This window comes from Stegodyphus dumicola, chromosome 7 (genome assembly GCF_044657685.1).
Source record: "Stegodyphus dumicola isolate Sdum_Otavi_A_Nest chromosome 7, ASM4465768v1".
NCBI lineage: Eukaryota > Metazoa > Arthropoda > Arachnida > Araneae > Eresidae > Stegodyphus > Stegodyphus dumicola.
The window spans coordinates 143,199,077-143,218,710 of record NC_140774.1 but is presented as its reverse complement, the minus strand read 5'-3'; positions in this window follow the sequence as shown (position 1 = coordinate 143,218,710).

Here is a 19,634-nt window from a genome sequence, read left to right as displayed (position 1 = left end):
TACACAAAGGAAATATAAAATTTTAGATTTTTTTCCTTTGTAGAACTTTTTGACTTCCAGAGCTAAAATTTTTCTCATGAAAATCCCTACAGTAATTCGAGAAATTTTGCTAATGGAATTACATGTTTATATGTAATACTTAAAGAAATGAAACCGGTAGCTATTTTTTCTGGGTACCTTATCTTTTAGTAATTTAGAATAAATTAAATGTTTTCATTAAAGATAACAAAATGCAAAACCAACAATAGGTTACTATTTCGAGATTTTGAGATACTTCTTATAAATATGCAAAAGTATTTTGAACGGCTTCTACCAAAGTGTTTTCAAGAAAAGAAAAAAAATTATAAACGTTATTCCTAATATATTTGCCATTTGATTAAAATCCATTATGGTAAAAATTAAAGTAATTGAGAGTTCAGTTGAATTAACAAAATTATTTATAAAATAAGAAAATTTTTCTTTACTTGTAGTTTAACTTAAAAATAATATAACATTTGGAAAATTTCGGAAATGTTTTCAGTACCTTATCGCCTACAGCTTAAAATAATTTCCATACGTATTTTGTCCCTTTCTTTACATGTCTTTTTACGTAAGTATGTTGATAATGCTACATCTTTATTTTATGTGAGACCATAAAATTTCTAAAAGCCATTCTGGGGAATAATATCTAACTCACGATGATGTGTTTTATGATACTCCAAGGGCTTTAATACATCTTCAGTAACATTAAAAATCATCTGAAAGCCATTTCGGTAAGATTTTACACACTATGTATTTGAATAATTTTCTCTTTAGGTAATATTTTAGTTCTTATAACGAGGAAAGAAATGTGTTTTCACCCTCAATGTAGAAATAAATATTTTAATTCAATTTTAAATTCTGTTTTTCCACTTGTCTTTAATGACCGAAAGAAATAATGCAGACAAATGAAATTTAATATGCTCTGTGAGGTATGGATTTTCACGAAATTCAGTTTTGAAAAGGCAATGAAAATAAAATAAAAATAAAGCGAAGCCTATGGAAGAGGACCACTCATGATTTCAGGTGATTCTGGTCATTTATGGAGGTGGTTGCCCTCGAAAATACAATTATCACTTAATGACAAATACCTTTAGTTATTTCTGTTGACAATTACCTGTACAACTGCAGACTTGTTTTAATTAACGCGATATTTCTTATGTTAAATCTTTCCCAAACTTCTGCTTTATGTGAATTCCATCAGAAACGTAAAACACGTAAGTTTCAAACGAGATGAGAGAATATTAGCTGCTTATATCAGGAGCATTGTAAAGCTAACTCTAAAAACCGTATTGTCGTGCTGATCGTTGGTGAATTTCTGGTTTTTGTAACCGATTGCAATTACTGTGTGAGCCATATTAGCACATCAGCCAGATTTTTAGCCTTTGATTAAATAATTACTTTGCATATAATAGTAGTTCTATTATTATATATCAAAATGCACATAACTGAACTTCAAATCTATGTAATATTATATTGCTATAATTATTATATATTTTACTACTAGGGAATATATAATAGTAGCTCTATTATACATCACCAGGAAATACATAATAGTAGTTCTGTAGGTCTTGTAGGTAACAGAATCACTATTATATTTTTTGGCTTCAAATTGGGGAAGTTAAATTCCTGTTAAACATTTTAGTTTCTGAAATTCCATGCCGAATAAAAAACTGATATTTTAATTGTTTTTACAACTGTTTCAATTAGTCTTATTATATTAAGAATGAAAGACGAGAAGGGAATTACGAGTAAACGTAAGAAGGGTGTATTCTAAACTGAGATAATTAAACAGAAAGCATTTCTTGTGCTTACGAAACTAGCCAGCATTTTTGGCTAACTCAAAAATAAGGAATTTAAAATTAAAACTTTTTTAAATCTTAAGTTAGCCAACAGGTTACACAATAAATAACGCGAAGATGGCTGAAACCTATACCGGCGTGGAAAACACTATTGACAACGTCGAAGACTGACTACTAAGATAGAAATTCAAATTTTAAAGTGGCTTTCAATATTTAGAACACACTCTAAGTAATCTGAAAACTTCCTTTAAATATGATATCTTTCTGCCTTATTTAAATACGCGCGAAGTATTGCAATCTGGAAGGAAAGCAGAAAGTGAGAAAGGACTGTAAAGCTGCTAACATAAACTAACTGGTTAATTAAAGTAAACAAATACTTTACACTAAAAATAAAGAAATTACGAGAACTTTTTAAGTTTTCAGAACAAATTTACCAAGTGGAACAAAGCTTGAGAATAAATAATGACAGCCTAGTGTCTTTCTCTTATTTATCAAATTTTTCTTCGCTGCATAAATAAAAATAAATATGTTTGTATATTTATTTTTATTTATTATTTTTACTATTTATTTTAATTATAACCTTTTTTATTTTTTATTATAACTTATCACTTAATGTCATTTTAATTCTAGTAAACTTTGTGAGCTTGGAAAGAAATGAGTAGAAATTATCTTCATCACAAATTGCAGATGCCCATTGCTCAGTCGGGTTATTATTAATTTTCAGCCGTAAAAAAAAGCTGCGTACATTAAATATGCATTTCCAAACAAAGGGATTATTCTTAGAGTGGAGATTCGTAAATGAGCTCATTTATTCTTTAATAAGTACTAATAAAAGTCCATATTTTCAAATCTTTTAATAAGAGCTATATTACACTGGTAATCATTTAACTCCATGTATAGATTTTGCGATGCCTTATTCATATTCGTTTTTAGTGGAAATGAAAATAGTTAAACTTTGACTTCAAATAACTAAAATGTTGAAATCTTCGCGACGCTGTATTTGAAACAAGTATGTAATTCAAATGTTTTCGCATAAAATTGCTTCGAAAAGCAGGCGATAGATATAAAATACTTTATATTTATTAAAATTAGTTTTTTAATAGTATATACTATATTATTATATTAGATAACACAATTTTATCTAACCTACCAATAATCGAAAACCTTATGAACGCTAGATATTTTTATGAAATGAAAGCTAGCAAATCATTACGAAATTCGTAGATATGTGTAACTAAATATAATGCTAACTAAGATCGTAAAAAGAATAGAGAACGAAAAGTGAAATCATTTACGATACCTTGACCCCTATTTCAATATACTATTTAATTTAAATGTATTGAAACTCTACTAAAGAAAATTTTCATACGAATATAAGATAGCTTCCGTGTCATTGTTTAGCAGCAATTGTGTAAATATTTCCTTCGAAATTATTTTTCAGAGAGGCAAATTACCTTAGCTGAAGTTTTACTTTTCAATTCCAAATGGCTGTTTACTTTGCCAGCATCATGGAAGCTTACCATCACAATGTAAACCAAAGAATCTATTCAGTGATCCGTATCGTGACGTCATATGACGTAACAGCCAGCCAAAATCGGTCGAAGTTAAACATGGGTTTCTTAGAAAAAATAGATTCCCAGAAACGATAAGGGAATTGCTACATCGTGCCATTCAGTTTTCAGTTCAGACGTATAACTGTCAGCTACAAGCAAACATTTCATTGACTGGAAAATTTTACGAACTGGATCGATTGGATAACTGATAAAAAGAGAAGAAAAGATGAACATATTTTAACTTCTTTCATTCTTACTTTTGATTTTTTTTTGTTTTGCTTAAACAGGCAACGAAGCTTTCAAATAAGCTAGAAATGTACATTTATAATTTTTCTTTGCACATGGAATATCAGTACAAATATACACAGTACAATAATAAATATCAGTACAAATAATAAATGAAAATATTTAAGTGAATAGTTAAAATGATATGGGTAGAGTTTTACATAATGCATCTAGATTTTTACATTATGCATGACTAATATTAGCAATCCCATTTCATTGTATCAACTTAGCAAATTAGAAACTTAGCAACAATTCAGCAAGTTAGAAACTCAGCAACATCTCTAGTAATCCTATAGAACTAGGAGAATAACTGGCTAATTTTGGCGGTAATACAATTATTATTTTATTTATTTTGTTTGGAAAATGTTTGATAATCATTTGCAAAATAGTTTTCGAAGGGTTTGAAGGTTGTTTTTTTTTACTTTGCGTTACAACTTTTTTTCAATGTGAACTCTGCTAAGTATAATTTTAAACGGTGTCTTCTGCTGGCCGCATGGATGTTTTTGGACTTTCTCCGTGTGCAACGTAGATACGAGCCTTAAGGCCCGTCCACACGAGTACGCTCGCGACGTAGTTGACGCAACTTTTTTGACGCCGGCGTAAATTCGCGTTAAAAGTCCTCCACGGAGCAACCCCCCCTTTGGCGGTTGCTATTGTATGCGTTGCTGTGATCAAATGATAGCAATAATGGGAAAAAACATGGTGTTTTGTTATAATCTAATGTTTCGGAATCCGCCATTTTAAGGAACACCATACCAGCTCCTATTTTACGGCAATTCAGAATGTGGATCAACTTTGAAAAGTTCAAAACAGACATTTTGGAATTCTTCTGTTTTATAGGCAGACTAGGATGGAACAAATTTATGGTTCCTTTTATTTTCTTTGACTATATTTAACAAAATCATGACTTTTCGATCAGCTACTGTAACAAGAAATGTTTCTTTATTTTCCCGGCAAATACAGTCGAAAATCCGCTAAGGCAGGATGCCGTTTTTTAGAGTAGCAATAGATGAATTTGGTAGTAGTAATGAATGGAAATGCACTTGCTGCAAACCAACTGCCGATACGCATTACTGCGAATTCCATGTCATTCGAACATATTTATGCGCTCTTCGATTGACTAGAATAATGTTTCATTTTGTATAAATGTTTGAACATTGATAGTTACTCGATAGTACATTAAATTCTTGCAAAAAAATGAATACGTAGCTTCATTGTTTGGTAGATCCTATACACCAATGACAGAACTATAAATTCCAAAGAAAAAATATCCTTTCTTAAAATTGAGGCTTACAGGCATTGTTAAAACTTACTGACATCATACGTTTACCATTAACAATTAAATTTTAGTATGATGAAAAATGTGGCAACTATTCGCTCGTTTTTAGAATATATTGGCTTTTCTCTGTTAACACGTAAGTACCAAATTTCCTCTAACCACTTTTTATCATATTATCAAAATTGAAATTAACTATCACTTGTCAAAACTGAATTAGTTTAATGCAATATTGCGAATTATAATAATTATGTGAATTCAGTTTCCTATTCCGTCGTTTGATTGCCTACACAGTAAATCAAAGGAGCGAAACGGAATTGACGAAAATGATTGAGAAATAATTCCCAAAATCATTTTAGAATTGCCCATTATGATTGAGATAGTTTTAATGTTATTATCTTTTATGCCATATTTCCATGCGAAGCTATTATAACGTCTGAACAGTTAGTGCAAGTTTTTATTCTTGAGAAATAAATTCAGGAACTTTGAGAAATAATTTCATTTGAGTAATTTTGTAGTATAACATTCAACCACATTTTGAGGTAAAGTGTGAAACAGAGTTAAATACTTTTAAAAATATCATACACTTTTGTTCCACTTTTGAAGATTTACGTTTTCCCAATCGGTTGAAACGAGGGTGTGTAAACTCGATTTATATATTTTCGGAACGAGATTTTTATAAATTGTTTTAGGTTTTAAAAACGTGTGTAAAACACATCGTAAAATATAGTAAGAAATTGTAAGAAGGTTATCTTGTACATCTTAGTTTTTTAAATTATATATATGAGGAATAGAAAACAATGAACAAAATCCATTCAATATTATAAAAGGCAATTTACCCGGAAAATGTATTTTTTAAAACTTAGTTGCTTCTTTAAACAAGAGAAATTAGTGAAATATAGGTGGTAGCTATAATGATGTACTCTTACATTCGTTTGTACAAAGCGTTCAACTTCTGCGCCTTAATCTGTCGAATGACCCATATACGTTCTTTCACTTATGGATTTTTCCTAGTATAAAGGATTCATTTACAACCTTCTTTTTAGTGCAATGTGATCGGTATATGTTAATATTTTCTTTCTTTTCTTCTAAAGATCTCTCTTTCCAAAAGAGAGGAAAGTTGGGATAATAGAACCTGCATCGATTTATACCAGCCAGCACCACAGAAAAGCAAAAATGGGCATGTTTTGTTATGGAATAATAGCAGGAAATAAAAATCAACAACCAGCATTCCATAAATGGTGTAGTTTTTTCCGACATGTTATGTCTTCGTATTGCTTTTAAAGAACTCATAGCTATTATGAAAGTAGGAAAACACCACTTTACGAAAGGTTCTAAAGTGTTTATCACATGAATTATGCTCATAAAGGATAACTGAAATATTTTCTGAAAGTTTTCAAATTCATATTCAGTATTACTATAATGTTTTAGTGCAACGAGTATTAGATTTAAAAGTTTGATGAAATAATTTTTATTTTGATGAAATAACCAAGTCAAAATTTTAAATACTACATATAATAAATATAATATTGTAGCCAACCTGAGGTATAGAAAATATTATTTTGAAGGCATTGAAATAAAACTCAGCAGTATTTAAATTCAAATAGATCTTTAATTTAAGAAATGGTAAAGCTTTTATCGAACATAACAGAATATAAAATAAGATAATTACACATGATAGGTGAATAAAGAAAACCGTTAAATATTATAATCACGAACTATAGAATCATACATTTAAACTCTTTTTGTTTTGCTAAATTAAATCAGAACATTATAAAATCTTGTTTTTTAAGTACATCGAAATTGAAATGTGAAAGAACATACAATGTTAAAAACATATTCATATTATTAAAATACCATAAACAAACAGAAATATTATAAACAAATTAAAACAATATCTGCAGGTATGTTGCAGAAGGTTTTGTATCAGACTGCCTTTAAATCGAAAGTTTGTTGAATATGCATCTTTTGACTGAAATATGAGCTCTTTTGTATTTCTATTAAAATCATACGTTTATGGGATAGCATTAATTAATATTCAAATGCCAGCATATTTAAGAAAAAGACCTTTTCTACAATTTTAAATAGCTCACCGTGAATTTATTGAAACTTTATCTGAAAGAAGAATCATAAATTTCTGCAATATATGCCACTTTGTACTTAAATTCAAGTTTATTTAAAATAATCCATACGCTTCTTTAACTCGACCGTGTTCATAACTAAGTCTTCGAGCCAAGCGATAATATGAGCAACGTATACGTAAGAATATTTCCTGCAGTTGCCAGTACGAAACCTTTAGTCAAGAGGAAGAATCCCCAGCCAGAGAAAGCAAAAGTTTCTTCTTGTTTTAAGATATAAAGATACAAAACTTCATTCATCCTTTCAGATTTACGGGAACGGATGAAACGTTTTAAAGCCTTTTCGTTTGAAGATCTTGCGATTTTATCGGCTTCCTGTACCCTAGCTGATATCAGTGACACAGCTAGAAAGGAAGCCAAAGACAAAAACCCCGTCATGAGAACCCCAGAAGGTGAATGACCTTTAAAGTTAGAAGTGAATCTTGCAAGAGTATTAAAAATGCTTAAAGTATAACTGCAGACTACCAAGAAGATTGGAAAAGACATAACATTTTCAAATTCCTTCAGTACCTCGATGACCGATTCATATTGGTCAATACGTTTTTCTATCAAAGGCAAATATAAAGTTTTCGCACATTGGGCCATTCGGGTACTGTGAGTGCGCAAAATTTTTATCGTAATCCAGCACGCATTAATGTAAAATGCTGAAACACATGTCTGAAATGTGTAAGCGAAAGTACAATGTACTGCCATTTCTGCGTAAGGAATGCCATATTTACAGCTGTCATTCAACGATATTCCTTTTACTATTCCGATTGTAAAAATCCTCAGTAATTTCTGACATTCTTCATCTTGCTTGGGGAATGTAACTGTTAAGCCAGAAAGGTGAGGGAATATAACAGCTACGAAAACTATTACTTTGAACACTGACATTCGCAGCTGTATACCTAAATCTTGCCCAAGGCAACTCAGCTGTCTCGTTAGTGTCAAGAGCACCTTTTCTTTTTTGCGGAGGTTGTACCACAAAAGGCAAACTGTTGTACCTATGAATAAATGAGAATACGTAACTATTGTGCTTTCCTCGTTATGAAGCGAAATCACCGTTAACAGTATAATGCAACGGATGAAAAATAAAATCCAAAGTATTGAAATGACTTTCAGAAAAATGCGAGAGAATAGGATATTCATGTTAAGTTCTTGTTTGTAAATACCTATTCCTAATGCAAACATAACTTTCTTGATTGCTGGTGAAATCATATCTATTTTCATTCTTGTCTCTTGCTCAATAAACATGCACTTTTTCTTTTCAACCGCAGCGTTCCAAGCATTTACAATAGGCAATTTTTCAGGTAATTCTGGTAAACGTATCATATTCTACAAAGCTACACTTGACAATACGAAATAAATAACATTCTTTCTGAGCTCTAACAGAATTTCTCAATATCAAAATATAAATCGAAACCATTAATCAATGCTAAAATGCTATTTATGAAAATGCAGAAATGATAAATAAAGCTTCTTGCACAATAATTTTGCTTGGCTTCGATTACCTTCTTTATTTTTAGGCAGGAGACAGAAATTTAATGCACAGTTTTTTTGTCAGTCACATACATACACTTTCATCTGAAACATCATTTCATCATATACATCACATCTGAAATTTCATAGACACTGAAATCGATCAACGTAATTGTAGCATGATAAAATCTGCTTCGAGAACTTTCATAACTTTTATTTATAAAATGGAGTATATAATTTTTAGTAGCATTTTCACAAACATAAAGCTTATCTAAACAGAACTTCAGAATGAAAATGGTTTACCTAAACGTATTGCGTGACTGAAGACTTTTAAACTTTATGTGATTGATCATGTGACTTCAGACTTTTATAAGAAATACTTTAAACTCTGTTTCTCTTGTTTCTCACTAAGTAACTGGACGATTAATAAAAATTAACAGATTAAGAACACTGAAAATATACCCTGAAGCTTAAAACCTTACAATTCTATGAAATCAGGAAATGTAAATAATAAGTATCACATGTTTTTATTAGAATTTTAGAAAGACATATTTAATTAAATACATAATTCATACACTTCTTGAACTCGATAATGTTCATAAGACAAAAATCCATGAGATATTCATGAGTAAGTTCTTTTCGATATAAAAATTAGATATTCTCAGAATAATAAAGATATCATGTCCATAAATATAAGTACATGATCTTGTTGAAGCATTTATATGATTTCATATATTTTAAAATCCTGTTTTATTAAACTTTTTAAGTAATAAATTTTGTTAAGTTTTATGATGCACATTGTACGTGATAGTAAAAATCAGCTATAAATTCTACATTTATATGTTGCTTGTTCTTGGAATTAAGGTAATTAATTATCAGGAATTTAATAAAGTTATAATTTGGAGGATTAAAATTTGTTAAAATAAAAATATAAGTTACTCAATAGCGCATTTATAAAAGTACAGTTAAAGTATATTTGTACCCTAATTTCACACACAGGAAAATGTAAAAAATAGGAATAAATATATTTCAATTCAAATTTTTTATCTGAAATGCTAAATTGTGGTTTAGAAATAGTAGCAAAAATGTTGTGAGTAAGACTTTTACATAACTACAGCTTTTCTCAAAACTGTTACAACTTTCTCTATATATCTATCTTTTAAAAGCAAGACATTCCAGGTGTATGTCCAATATTTTTGTGCTTTAGATACAGAGCATGAAAGAGGTGAAACCCAGATTTATATCTTGCTCGAAACCAAGATCATATAACTTCGTGAATCAGAAGGAAACTTGAAATCACTGAATTTCCTTTGATTACTTAGTAATTCTGTATATGCACGATCACACCGTCACTCTTGTCATCTAAGATTAAAAAAATAAGCAAAATGTCAGTAAAAGGCAAACAGAGAAATTTCATTTAGGAATACATAACACGAAAGCTTTTTTACATTTAAAATAAATCAAAATTACTGTGTACTGCATTTCCTCCCGCTTTTTCGCCTCTAGCTTTAACTATTGAAATTTATGCCAGCCTAATATAAGAACCAACCTATCACAGCGAAGCAAACACGCACTCATATTCAATCTAAGATTTCTCTAAATCAGCTGCACACTTACCGGATCTAATTATTTATTGATAATTTGAGGCTTAAGGAGTAGCAGAGACAACGATAAGAAGGTGCCAATTTCAAGTTAGAGGGAAATAAAAAGGAAGGTAGATTATTAGATATTGCAATATTATCTCTCCTATGTATTCTAATTGGAATGCATAACTTTCTTTTTGATGAACTGATTTTGTGACATTTACCTGTAGTTTAACAAAAGAAACTTTTCATTTTTTGTGTTCTTACAGTAAACGGATCCATCGGAAATTCGCATAATTTTTTCTGTCGATTTTCAAAAGATTAGTAAAAACAAGGGAGAAATTCGCGAAGAAATATGGTATATTGTAAAGCAGTATCAAATGCGTAAGTTTAGTTTATTTTTGGAGTAGACGAGGCAATCCGAATATTTTTTCTTTTAGTCCAAAAACCTGCTCTGTTTCTACAGAAACTCGAAACTTGATAAGTAGGCAGATAATAAGTGATTCTAAGTCGCTTGTCTAAAGCTGCTCTGTTTGATTTGCTATGATTGTCAGAGATTACTCCAAGTTATGTTGATACTTCTTGCCTTGTCGATCCCTGAGGAAAGTGTTTCTTCACTAGGTAAACCCTGCTTTGGTTTAATTAATTTAATTCCAATCAGGAGTTAAGCGATGGTTTAGTTCAGCAACCTCGCTCGCTAAATATTCGTTTTTAGCCCAGAAGGGCTATTAATTTCCTTTTGGCATTTTGCAATGAAACCTTTAAAAGGCTGTATCACTTTTAAAACTGTTGGCACCGAACATTTTCGCTCTGTGTTATTATCAAAGAAATTAAAATGTCAGAAATTAAATAATGAAGAAGTTGCCTAAATGTATGCGTAAATCTATACATGTTTTCTCGCATTTTGATAAAACAACGGTACCTAAAGCCATTAAATTTTGAATTAAATTTCGTAATCCTCCACACGAAAAGAGTGTCTGGAAGCCCTAATTTGGAATTTGTTTTATTATATATTTCATATTTTGTAAAACTTTAACAATTATTTTATTAACATCTAGGGATTTATATTTATTTTAACTAATAATTTAAATTTTAATTCAGACTTTCCTATAAGCCTTCATTTCTTTAATTGTCAGTGCCAGAATAATTAAAGTTGGTAGCGCACGGGGTTGGCAAGAATGCAAATTCTACTTCAAGGACAAAACGTTTAAATACCGAGGTTTTAGAAGGGAAGTTAAAGAGTTAGGCTCGAGCAGCCGTCTCTGCCGTAGGTATTATTGCTGATTGCTGGTTCAAGTGGCTTAAATGCATTTATCTGCTGCTTCTAGTTATAGAGGGGTCCGAAGTTCGGTATCTCCCTGAGCCCTGTAGGTTAGTTTAGCACTTGTTAAACATTTTACCTTTTGATTTTCAATTACCTGCTTTTCAGTTACCACCCAAGTAGGGGCGAAATTTGTTAGCGTCGAGTTGACGCAGTTTAAATTTTAAAGAGTTAATAAAGGGTTTGAATCCTTCTTAAAAGAATCCTTTTTAAAGCAATAATATACCCAAGAATACCTGCACACAAGAAGTAATATACACAAGAATACCACACACGAAGAACGTTGAATATATAATTAAGCATATAATGAAGCAATTTTTGAGTATAGAAACGCAAAATAATAAGTAAGGAATGAGACACATTATGACTGTCATAATGCATTTTTTTTAACTTTACACTTTTAATCACCAATCTTTTAATGTCACAGACTTGGTTTATTTTATTGGAATCTATTATATATGCTTCGACTGGGTGCAGTAATACATAACTTTTAATTATTTTGACGTTTTTGATTGCTAACTATTTTGACTTATTTTAATTATTTGGCGAGAGATTTCTTTCATTTGGGACATAAATTCTTAAAGCATATGCCGCCTCACCAGTTATAAAACGGTTGAGAGTACTAAATACGAATAGTTTGACACTAGGAGAATGGGCTGGCTGTGTGATTGATTTCCGTGATTTTTACCATCTGCAACCTGAATAAGAGTCTATTTCCTTTAAAAAATACTTCACACTGACATTCCTCTCCTTACTGTAACAACCCTCGCGTGCTTTGCCATAGTCAAATAACACAACCTAATCTTAAAATCCCATGAGATATTCGGAAACTTAATATGCAAATTATTCTGAAATGTGAAATAAATGGACTGTGAGGAGATCTTTATTCTTACGAATAATGTAAAGTTTGGTATTTGTTTGGGCGAATAATGCAAAGTAAAGTGTATCGGCATTAATGTCATGACTACATTTTTATTCCAGTTTAATTTCTGATGTCAATCCTTGCAATGTTTTCTTTGATTGTTTCAATACATTAATATTAAGGATGATTTTAAACATTTCGTCGTTTTTATGTAGCAAAGAAAAAATATTTCACTTAGAGTTGAAAGATTCTTGAACAACACAGGAAAGCGAAACTATTTTAAAATTATCTTTTTTTTTTAATTATGGTTCATTTTTAGCCTCACAATAAACATGATTCCAAATAGAATATATTGTACTTTTTATGAACAGTTAATAACGATTTAAACTGTCTTTCAATTTTTTGACAGATAAATATTTTGTTTAACACATATAATAATTGTCTGCATATTAAATGACAAGGTTTAATTTTTCTAGTGGGAACAACAATTATAGTTAAATCATTTTGGCATAAAATAACTCGAAAAGAAAATCTAAAGATTCATTTAGAGCTATTAGCCTGCATATGTAAACCGACATTTTTAATTGCGCTTTCGATTATATCTATTTCGGTGTATGTTCCATCAGGATGTTCCAGCAGACGCAAAAAAGGCAAGATTTTATGTTAATAAACCAGTTATTACGAGTTCAACATTTACTATAAATTCTTCTTATCCCAGCTTTCATCAGAATGCAAATTAGTCGTTGCACTTCCATCCAGGTTTAAATACTTTCTAGGATCTAGCAGCCTCAGTTGCAGCTACGTATTATCACTAGCTTTGCCGAAGTTATTCCAGCTTTGGCATCTTGTTAATTTAAACTATTAGTTTAAAATTTGCGTCGCTAATTATCTTGAGCTAGTTTAAGTAATCCGTTATTTGTGGAATCTCAGACAAGGTTACTTAAATTTGAATTAATGCTATGTTAATTTAAATACCGACAAGTAGCGGAAGTTCGTTTGTTGCACAAATAGTGCCTTCTGTTTATGTAAAAGTTAAAAACATTACTTTAACCTTGTAGAGACATTAAGTAATTCTGAATTATGAGAAGTGAAAAATGAGCAATGGACCGGAACTACGGACCTCTCGAATACACGTCAAGCGTGCTGACCACTACATCACGAAGGCATGCTAAGAAGCGGGGAGAAATACCTTATATACTCCCCCTTTTAAAGGGCGACTGGAGTTTTAGTGGACGCAATCAAAAATCCTGGTGGTGAAGAATCGTCATTCACCGCCTTTTAGTTCGGGCGCCACTGCAGAGACATTAGGTATTTTTGAAGCAGGATGAGTGCAAAATAAACAATGCCCTCTCCGCTCCTCCATGGACCGCTCGAATACGCGTCGAGCGTGCTGACCACTACATCACGAAGGCATGCTAAGAAGGCGGGAGAAATACCTTTTATACTCCCCCTTTTAAAGGGTGACTGCGGTTTTAGGGAACTCATTCGCCAAATCCTGGTGGTGAAGAATTGTTATTCAATCATCTTTTATTTCGGGTGCCACTGTAGAGACATTAGGTACTTTTGAAGGAGAAGAAGTGAAAAATGAGCAATGCCCTCGCCGGGACTCGAACCACGGAACTTTCGAATACGCATCAAGCGTGCTACCACTACACCACGAAGGCATGCTAAGAAGCCGAGGGAATATCTTATAACCTTAGTAAGACTTGGTCATTTTTCCGACTAAAGCATCAGTCTAGCAGGACACTGACACAGCCGCGAAAGAATCCTACAATCATACTATTGTGTGCTTGATAATTTAAAGCTTTGTTTCCATATTTCGCGTGCTTTTCGTACAATTTATCGATGTTTCTTTATTTAAATATTTTTTGACTATAGAAATTTTATTATGTCACGATCATTCTCACTTGTAGATTTTATCTGTGTAGAACTGTCAATAATTTATTAGATACTCTCAAGTGTTATAGCTAATAACATATTTACAGTACTACAGATATTTATTACAGGATATTCTCATCTGATATAAAATAATTCCTTAAACTGTGTAACCTTCATAGCTAATAAAATTTTTATTATTGTAACAGTAATTAAATTGATATTAACAAATATACATGTATGAATTTACTTAACAAATATTTGTTTCACATACAATGAGACGCATAATAGTTTCAACAAAATTGTGTTACTTCTTTATATGCACGTATTAGTAATGAAACTGGGATAATATTAGAAATTAATTAGATGAGCGTTAAGAAATACATATCCAATTTGCTTACAATTTAGACTCATAATTTAGTCATATAATTAAATTTAATTCTGATGTAAGCAAAAGTCTTTTAATATATATTTTCATCATACAATTAATAATAGATTTATAAGAAGTAAATTTGGTTCTTAAATAAATAATTTTAAATAAAATTAAATTTGTGATACAATTTTTATTTTTCAAAGGTGCTTTGGTGTTATAAATTCTCAAGTCTTTAATGCTTTCTTATATAAAATCGGAAATTTTTAGAAGATTTAGATACTTAATTAAAAAAAGTTATTGTAAACTCAAAACAATAATTAAAATCGAGTTGGAGTTATTTCATGGAATGAAGAAAATCCATTCATACGTGGATAACGCATGGAAGATAATGAATATATTACTGGTGTTTTCAGATGTTCATTCAGACCACAAAAATTTAATTTTAAGTTCAAATTCGTTTTTTTTTTAAATTAATTCTATAATTTTACAGAAAGTTTAAAATATCTTAACTTAATTACAGTTTTTGGCGTAAATTCGAAAAGCAATATCGTTAGCCAAACGCTACAAACTACAAATCTGCGATATTTTTTTGAAGTCTTACACAACTATATGACTGTATTATTGAGCTGTTTCTAAAGAAACTAAGGATCTGGACGAAACAGTAACGAGATGTATATTCTGTGAGATGCATACTAAAGAATAATATTAGATTGTTGTCATAATTTAAATTTCAGGAAAAGATTATCACATTTAAGTAATTTGATTTCCCTCAAGTGGGACACTTAGGAATAATATATACGATACGAAATTCCAGTGACTAAAATATCAGCTAATTTTTCTTGAAATATTTCTTTACTTTTTAAGGGAAAATATAAGCAAGACATTAAATATAATCTAACATATAAATTATCTAACAGATAAACAACGCATATATATTTATAAATCAATGAAACATAAATCAGATAGTATAACAGACATTCAAAATTTTTATTTAGTTATTTGTTTGTTATGAGAGTGTAGCATTCTTGTCCATAAAATTATAACTATATTTTAAATTGTAACATAAAATAATAACATTTATTTTTATTTTTATTTATAATTTATTTTTATAAATAAAAATAAAAATAAATGTCCATAAAGTTACTTTAGAATATGAAATAATTTGATTTACGAATAAATTTTGGGGGTCTTTTTATTTCGTTAAAATAAAATTTTGCTTACACTTACCCCCAATATATTCAAAAAAGTCATTTTAGCTGCTTAATTATTGGTGACTCCTTATTCAAATTATAAATCAGGATATTAAAATATTAAAAGCTTTCTTCTCTGTTTAGCTTTATTTTGCCGATTAAATTTATCAGTGTTTAGAAAGACGTCTTGACTCTTGCTTTCCTGCTCTAGAAATGCCGTGAGATCGTGAACTGAAATGTTGTCCACATCTTTGTTGCTTGAAGATAAAAGACGAATATAAAAATAAAAAAAAAAGAAGAAGAAGTTAGTTTGCCTTTAATGGCAAACTAACTGGGATGTGCTGGAAACTAGTAAGTAGTATTGTCAAGGAAACGCGCGGTAATTGATTCTATCAAGCACGCGAACTGTGCTGTTAAAGGAAAAATGATCATTTCCATTAGCATTTCTTCAAGGGGATTTGATGCCTGTGTTTGATTTTGAAACATTGGAAATAAACTCCATTATCGCTGTTCCTGCGATATGTGATGATAGGTAATTGACTGTGAAATAAATTTCCTGCTGCATCAAAGCATTATTTATATCTAATCTTTTAACTGAATTGGGGGCATTTATTTCTTCTTATTTGTTACATTTGTTTGAAAATAAAAAATTGAAACCTCTTCTATTATTTAACCTTCGAATTTTGTTGAAATTAACTTATAAAGTTTAGTAACTTCTTAAGTATCATGAATTGTAACCAAACTTTGTACAGAATGATAGCGAATTATAGAGTCTAAAATAACAACTAGCTACAGTTCTTATATAAGATAGCAATCTAGTAACGTGGTTTCGAGAGACAAAACGCGCTCTGTCTTACTACCTAAAAATCTCATCTTAAATATACGCAAGCTAATTTGCGTTCTGACGTGGAAACAGAAAGAGAAAGTGAGAGTAAAAGTCTAAATCCTAAAATAATTGTTTAATTAACATAAAAGGACTCTACAAATTCGTCAAGTTTACTGTAACTAAAATATTATTTCTTATGTTGAAACTCTCCTATACTTGAAGCATTTCGGCTGCCCACCAGAAAATTAAATGAAGTAAATTTTAAATAAAAGCGTGATTCTTAGTTTAACAGAAAGAATGTAGGCAACATCAACCTGCCGTGTGCAACTGCACGTAATCCTCCATTAAACATAGTAGGTAGCAGCCTATCGTTGCTTTCTTTACATAAATGTGTATCTAAAAATAAAATGCCAAATAATTGATTTTTTCAGCCCTTTTTCAATTTTCACCGGGAGTTCTCGAATGGGTTATAAATTTTCTCAGCCTAACGTCTTATAAATAGCATGGCTTCACATTTTGAAAGATTAAAGGGCAACAATTGTTATATCTCCTAGAGAATCAAAATTATTAACTAATGGTGCCTTTTAATCCGTTATACGCTATTTTTTAAATTTAATACAGTCACGTTTTGGCTGCAGTCTGAGTTAATGCTTGAGAGACTGTGGTTCACAAAAACACGGCAGTATCAAATAAATCAATTCGTTTCATAAGCCATTTTGCTGGAAATAACATACTCATAATTCCAGTTTGTTGCTGAAAGGCAAATTGTCCTCATTATTACGTTGCACAATCTGATATGTACATTTAAAGTTAAGCCGCCCGAACGGTGTAGCGGTTAGGAGAGCATACTGTGGTACCGAAGAGCCCGAGTTTGAATCCCGGAGATTGCATTGTTGTAACTGCACGTCGCTTCGTAGGAGGTAACGGTGGTCGCATATTAGACGAATCCACAATAAAATGGCCACCACATCTGGCCTTAAGAGTGGACAGTGCTGAGTAGGCAAGTGACCGCCATTGGGTTTAAAAAAAATTAATGTATAAACTATTATATTAAGTTTTTCTTTTTATAGCAGCTACAGTTATATTATTGTAGAATAGAAGTAGTGTATGTTATATTATTATAGAATTTACAAAGATTTTAATTTTTAATGCTATCATTATTACCTAGATATTTAATTATTTATATATTTTGAACTACCACCCCGTTCAATGAAGAACACTGCGGGAAAATAAATTTAAAGCTTGTGCCGCAATTGGCAAGACAATTGATCAGACTTCTGCTCACCATATGCAGCCATAAAACTGAGAGCATAAGCATTGACTATCTACGCGTGATTGCAGATTTAATTACCCTCATCAGCGGGACCCATTGGTCCTTTGTTAAACACATAAAGTAATAAAATATTACAGAAATGAATGAAAAATATACAACATATACAGATGGAAAGACCTTTATATAATTTTCTCTTGTTCTCTTGGTCCTTACAGATGCAGACAAAACATCTTATAATCTTTACTTGCTTATTTACTTTTATAGTAAAATTAATTATTTATAATCACCGTGCTTTTGTTTTCAGTAATATATTTATAATTTGTTGAAGTGCAGACACACTGTGCGTCAGAACAAATTTTTCGCTGAAATTTTTGCTGCAAACCCTGGTAAAAGGTTTGATCTAATAACTGAAAATAATGGACTTTGCCATATATAATGTTTAGCATCTGCTAAATGCGCTTGTGTTCTGCACACACATCTTACATTTATTCTTAAGTGTCGCTGGAAATAAGGATGGACACTTCCCGTGATTTGTTGCTAATTTTTTTTTAGAATCAAATTTGTTTTTATTATTTTTAGGGATAGTTATGGGAAGTATTCATGAATTAATCTTCCTATATCTGTCTCGTCCCATCTTCTTTGCCATTTCATTAAACCTGGCTTAGAAATTCTTTTCTTAATTGTAAGTCTTGAAATAGGAAGATGGATATCAATAATATTTTGAATGTAGCATCCTTAGCTGCTGTTAGCAGTAACTTCCTTCTTTGATATAATTGTATGTCCCCGCGTATCCAATTTAGGCTAATAGGAAAATATTCATTTCCGTATTTATTGTTTCTTGAAGACATTGAATAAGTAACGGTGTTTTCTTCGTGGAACATAATGCCTTTAAAAACTCTTTGGCTATCTGTATAAATGTGCGCATATTGTGACTTATTACTTTTGAGAAAAGTATTTAGCCATAAAAAAAGGCTTCCTTAAAAGCTGTTGCTTCGGTTTGGTAAAATGTGTTTGAATCATTTAGTTTAAATATTTTTACCTATTATATAGATTGTTTACTTTCATAAGCTATAAATGCAGCTCCAAGTTTATCTTAGCTCATTGATACATCTGTAAAGAATTCTTTTCTCTTTCCTTTGAAAACATTCATATTCCAAGCGACTGGTGTAGATTGAGCTGAGTGTTTGCTCAATTTTAGGACTTCTAATCTCACTGTAGAACTTAGAATACTTGCTACCATGCCTCTACCTCTCATCTACCATCTACCATCTACTTCTTGAAAGTGAAAGAGAAGGAATAACTTTGAGTCATGTTCTGCTTTAGTATCTAGAGGAAGAGCTCCGACAAGAACTTGAAAACCAGTTGATGTAGTACAAAACGCCTTAGTTACATACATTAATACAATTCGTTGAATTTTCAGCAACTTATTGGTTGCTCTTACCGTGCCGCTATAATGTCATCATATAGAGAAACCATATAATATTTCAACTGCTCTTAAATACAGTTTTTCTTTCTGATTTACTTCTAAGCCTCAATTTGTGCGTCATAAGAAGATTTAAATAGTTTACTATTGCATGTGTTCGATCTCGCACTTCCAAGAGGTGCGGATTTCAGGTTAACGTTTTTCAAGAACGAACCCTAGATACGAGTATTTTAATGCATCATAATTACGAATAAGGACATTCCTCCATCTTATCTTGCTGAATTGTTTACCAAATTTTAACCTTTAGGAAATATTATCATTTTTGTTTTAATGCTATTAAAACTAAGTTTATATTTATCACATCATTTTTCTATATTC